The 4,637-nt window shown below is 41.4% G+C and overlaps 1 long non-coding RNA gene and 2 other non-coding genes across 8 annotated transcripts in view; all 3 read left to right on the top strand.

Moving 5' to 3' along the window:
- The first annotated feature begins 7 nt into the window (after positions 1–7).
- LOC115948380 overlaps positions 8–4,637 on the top strand; it is a 16,560-nt gene continuing 11,930 nt past the window's right edge. For 2 of the 6 annotated variants that reach the window (XR_004082199.1, XR_004082200.1), the window contains exons 1-4: positions 8–1,055; positions 1,198–1,317; positions 1,711–1,812; positions 4,244–4,340. This is a non-coding gene — a long non-coding RNA (uncharacterized LOC115948380). Of the gene's footprint in view, positions 1,056–1,197; positions 1,318–1,710; positions 1,869–4,243; positions 4,341–4,637 lie in introns of those variants that run through there. The other 4 variants (XR_004082198.1, XR_004082197.1, XR_004082196.1 and 1 more) reach the window with 4 other exon arrangements.
- LOC115948392 lies at positions 802–875 on the top strand. Its single transcript, XR_004082213.1, has one exon. It is a non-coding gene; the product is annotated as a small nucleolar RNA SNORD49 (small nucleolar RNA).
- Positions 1,566–1,639, top strand: LOC115948388. The gene has a single exon (XR_004082209.1). It is a non-coding gene; the product is annotated as a small nucleolar RNA SNORD65 (small nucleolar RNA).

Here is a 4,637-nt window from a genome sequence, read left to right as displayed (position 1 = left end):
GCCGCCGCGGTAAGTTGGGAAGGGCTCTGAGCTGGGCTGGGCCGGGGCTGTGTGTTTGGGGAGCGCAGCTTGCACGGCCCTGCCGGCGCTCTGTGAGGGCCATGCAGGAATCGCTGCTCTGCAGAGTGCTCGGCATCCAGCGCTGTCCAGGGATTTTTGTGGCGCTGCAGCCAGAAAAATCAGCAATTGGATGCTTTTTTTTTTATTTTTCGATGTGCTAGACCCTTTCTGTGTAATTTAAAATTACACCCACGGCATTGGGGTGTTTGCGATTTCAGTTTGAAAATGGCGTGTTGGTAAACTCAATGTTCCGAGATGCATTCTTATATTACTTTTAAGTTCACATAGTTCTAAATTTCCTCATTAAGAATTATTTAGAGAGGATTGCTGATTACTAATAGCTGTTTAATATAAATATTTCAGTGATCCGTTCATAAACACGGGTGGAAGCACAAGCAGACTTGGTCATGAGGGTTTGGTTTTGTTCTTGTTTTTTCTTGCATAAACCTATTTTATACTGCTAAAAAGTATTCTAGTAACACTTCTCTTACTTTTATTCCCACAGCAGAAAGATGTCTTGAAGTAAAGAGTAAGTTAATTTTTTTTTACATTAAGGGGTGCAAAGTTGTTAAAAGGGGTTCCAGGCCTTTACAACTCAAAATAATCTGTAAAAATCAAATCTTTAATTGAATAAAAACTCAATAAAACTGATTTTGTGTACACACAAGGGGGAGATTGTACAATTGTTTGAGATACAAGCTGGTGTTTTGAGTGATTAATTAGAGGAGTTAATTAGCGGCTGTTGATGATGATAACCCTGAATAGGAAGTGCCGTCAGATGCGAGAACTGACGATACCCTGGTTCTGGTCTGAAATGCAGCTACAAGCAGGAGCTCAAACCTCCACGTTCATGCTCTAGAGCCAGCAGGCAGCTTGCTGTCCATGAAGACATCTCACCTTGTCCTTCTGTCCCACTTCTCTGCAGAGCTGGGCTTTCCACCTGGGTGTGACACAGCAGGACCAGGAGCAGCTGAGGAGGTGGCCTTGATTTGAAGGTGAGTGATGAATTTCAGTGCACTACATAGAACTCTGTACCAGGTGAAATGTAAATTTAGGGTGAGGTTTATAGGATATAAGGAGCTTGAGTCTGTGTTCCTTAGAATTTTAAGCCTGATCTTTATTTTCTGATGTGTTTAGGAAGAGAGCCTGCAGGGCTGTGCTGCCACGTGCTGGTCGTTGATGTCCCCCCACTGATGGGACAGCTCTTCCCAAGTCCTGTGGAGGGCACTGACACAGCAGAGCAGGAGAATCTGCTGGGTGAGTGTAATATTTATTGTGCTCTTAGCTGAACGTGGTGGCTTTTGGCTGCAGTCTCAAAAAGAGGCTTAATTATATATTTAGAGCAGAGTTTGTGCTCTAAATGTATAATTAATGAAACTCTAGGCAAGAAAAAAAAAAGCTTGGACTAAAATAGAGGCAGTAAATGTGTGAGAGCAGCTGTTTCTGCACTGCAGAGAGATAAAGGTCTGTTCCTGCCACAAAAGTGTCAATTTCCCTGTGATATCACGTGATGAAACTAACCCAAACTTGCTGGAATTACCGGCAGATTGACTGGTGGTGAGCAAAAGGTTTTCTGATGATATCTGACTCATTAACAAATCCATTAATGATGATTAAGGCTGGTTACCTGACTCTGCCCCTGTGTTCCAGGTGGTGCTGCTGGAAACATCTCTGAGGCAGAAGGACTCCAACAAAACACCTGGGCTTGAGGATTTTGTGTAGACAGAACATTTTTCTGCCTGTTACAAAGTGGTAACAGTTACAATGTTTTATTACATGTACATTAAAATAATTTAAAAATAAAAAAACACTGTTTTGTCACTTTACTGCATTAAGGAAACTGGGCACTCCTATAATTTGCTGTAAGATGAAGAAGATGTACCCAGATAGCTAAATTTTCACTGCAGATGATGCCAGTGGGGTTTAGTGTGGTAATTAGAGTTTAAACAAGACACCAAGAGTGTAATTAATTACTGCACAGATCAGCCCTTCAGTACTCTGACAGCCAGAGCAGCAAATGCAGCTGCATCTGCAGCTTGTTTGAGGCTTGCTGTTTGTCATTTTGATCTCAAACTTGAATTTAAAGTCTGCTGCAGAGGCAAAGTTCAAGGGTTAGGGGGAATCTTGGCAGCTTGGAGATGCTTAAAAGAGTTAAACCCCCCAGTGTGTGAGGCCAAAATTCCCAATTAGCTTAATTATGTCAGTAGAACTGGCAGGTTCAGCACTTCAGTGCTCCAAACATCCAAACTGGTGGTGCTGAGCCTTCTGCCCGCCTGGTGTCAGCAGTGAGGAAAAATCCTCACTGTGTGAGGTGTGCTTTTTGCAAAATGTAATGAATAATTAAACTAATTCCTCACGAGCCTGTGCTCACAGTGTTTACTGCACAGCTCCAAGTTGGAGAGCTTGGAATTGGTTTTGCCTTCCCTGTGGAGTTCAGGTGAAGATCTGAATTGCTTTGAATTTTGATTTTCTGACTGGAAGGTGCTGTGAGCTGGTGCTGCTCATGTGGCATCACAGGGCAGTGTCCCTGTCCCTCCAAAAGCACAGGTGGCTCTGCTGCCCAAGGTATAAACTGCCTGAAATGTAGAATTTCAGGAATTTCTCTTAAAGTTAGTGTTCAGAAAAACAGGCTCTCTTTTTCAGAGAAATTTCCTGGTCCTACAAACACACAGGTAAATTATTCTGGATTTTTTTGTTTCCTAGCATTGTTACTGTAGTACATCCAGGGCTTCATAAAAACATTTAGCCTGGGCAATGGAGTAGGTAAAACATTGGGAATTAATTAGTTGCTCTTCATCTGAAAGGATTTGAGCACTATGAAAACAGGTTACTCCTCTGCTTGATTACAATTTAAAATTACATTCTGTTCCCAGTGTTTTAAAGAAACAAAATTTATTTTGCCTGATTTTAAGAGCTTGTTTATTAAAACATGTTGATATTTCTTACAACATGCACTGGGAATAGAAATGGGTTTAAAGCTCTCAAAAAGCACAAGGATCCACCTCTTTTAAATGTGAATCTGCAGACCATGGAGGTAAAAGCAGCAACATGCCCTCAGCAAACAGAAATAATCAGCAAATTGTTTAATGAGCTGTTTAATTTGCTCAAGGAAGGTTTGCTGCAACTTGTTTTAAAGTTTTTGCTTTCTAGTGTTAGAATTCTCTCATTAAAACAGCAAGGTTGATCTGGGAAAACTTGAATATTGAATTTACCTGGGTTTATTGAAGGTGCAGTTGGTGGTACTCTTGGAGATAAATATTCATGAGTTTCATTTTAGCATCACTTGTTTATTGTTCTAATCAAAACCAAAGTTCCTCAGCAGGGATCCTCTAGCAGGCTGGGGTTTTGCTGAGATTAATGAATGGAAAAGTGTTATTTCTGTTAGAAAATGGTGCCTTTCAAACATAACAAATGTCCTCAACGTTTTACTGTGATTTTGCAGGGGAGCACAGATAATTTCATGGTGCTTGAGGGGAAGGGAAATAAAACCATTCTGTTTTGATTACATTTGGAGCACTTAAAACTTAGTGTTGGGGAATAAACAGCAGACAAAAATCTGGTTTTAAAACACAATTATTTTGGATTTTCTAAAGGTTTAAAAAGAACAGTTGGCAGGAATCCCTCTGGCACTCAACAGCAGCCAACAACCCTGGATAAATCTAAAATAGATGAAAAGATTAAAGCAGAAAGAAAAAATATGCAACAAAGCAAAGAATGGCCGAGTGCCAGCTTTTAGCAATAAGAGAGATGGCAATGCCATGTCTCAAATCAGTGTTTGAGAGAAAACATGGAGATTATCCCCAAAATCTCTGCTGAGGGGCTGGAATTGAGGAGGAGAGGGATCCACAGGGGCAGAGCTGCCTCACTGTAAATCACAAGCTTCACATTCCACATAAATGCTGGTTATCATCCTCATTTCTTGATTAGTATTGTAAAGCAATCCTGTCTGCAGCAGCATGAGAATAATCACTGATGCAAAGCCATAAATTACTGTAATTAATACATGCCAGCTATTAATGGCAATGCAAAGAGCAGCTCTCTCTTGGCTTGGTGGCTGCTGTTCCAGCTGAGGCAGCTGGAGCAGTAGCTACTTAATTAGGAGGGAGGAAGGGATATCCTGTGTATGTGAGTTTCAGAGTGCAAGAAATCCTAAATATTGACATTTCACTCATTTTCCCCTCAGAGCAGGAGGAGGAGCTGTTAATTTTCCAACTGTCTTTCATCTCAGAGAAGTGAGGCACAAAGGAGCTGCTGTTGGTGTCATGCAAGAAAAGTCACAGGTTTGTTTTCTCCCAGCTAAAGAATGTCAAATGCTTTGTTACAATTTCTGAGATATCACAGGCAGCAACTCCTGAGCTGCTCAGAGCAAAAACTCAAAAATAACCAGGGGGACTTTGGCCTTTCTCAGGCTCAGGGTGTTCCTGGCACCCCCCTGACCTTGTGCTGCCAGAGCTGGAGCACATTTCAGTGTTCTGTGAAGAAGGACGAGGTTAATGCATCATTTAATGCTCTGCCAGGACAAACATCCCCTTCTTTGTCACTTCGTGTCATTTAGTGCCTTAATTTTATGCTTGAAT

Source organism: Geospiza fortis, unplaced genomic scaffold, assembly GCF_000277835.1.
Source record: "Geospiza fortis unplaced genomic scaffold, GeoFor_1.0 scaffold425, whole genome shotgun sequence".
NCBI lineage: Eukaryota > Metazoa > Chordata > Aves > Passeriformes > Thraupidae > Geospiza > Geospiza fortis.
This window is presented reverse-complemented; position numbering and strand designations above follow the sequence as displayed.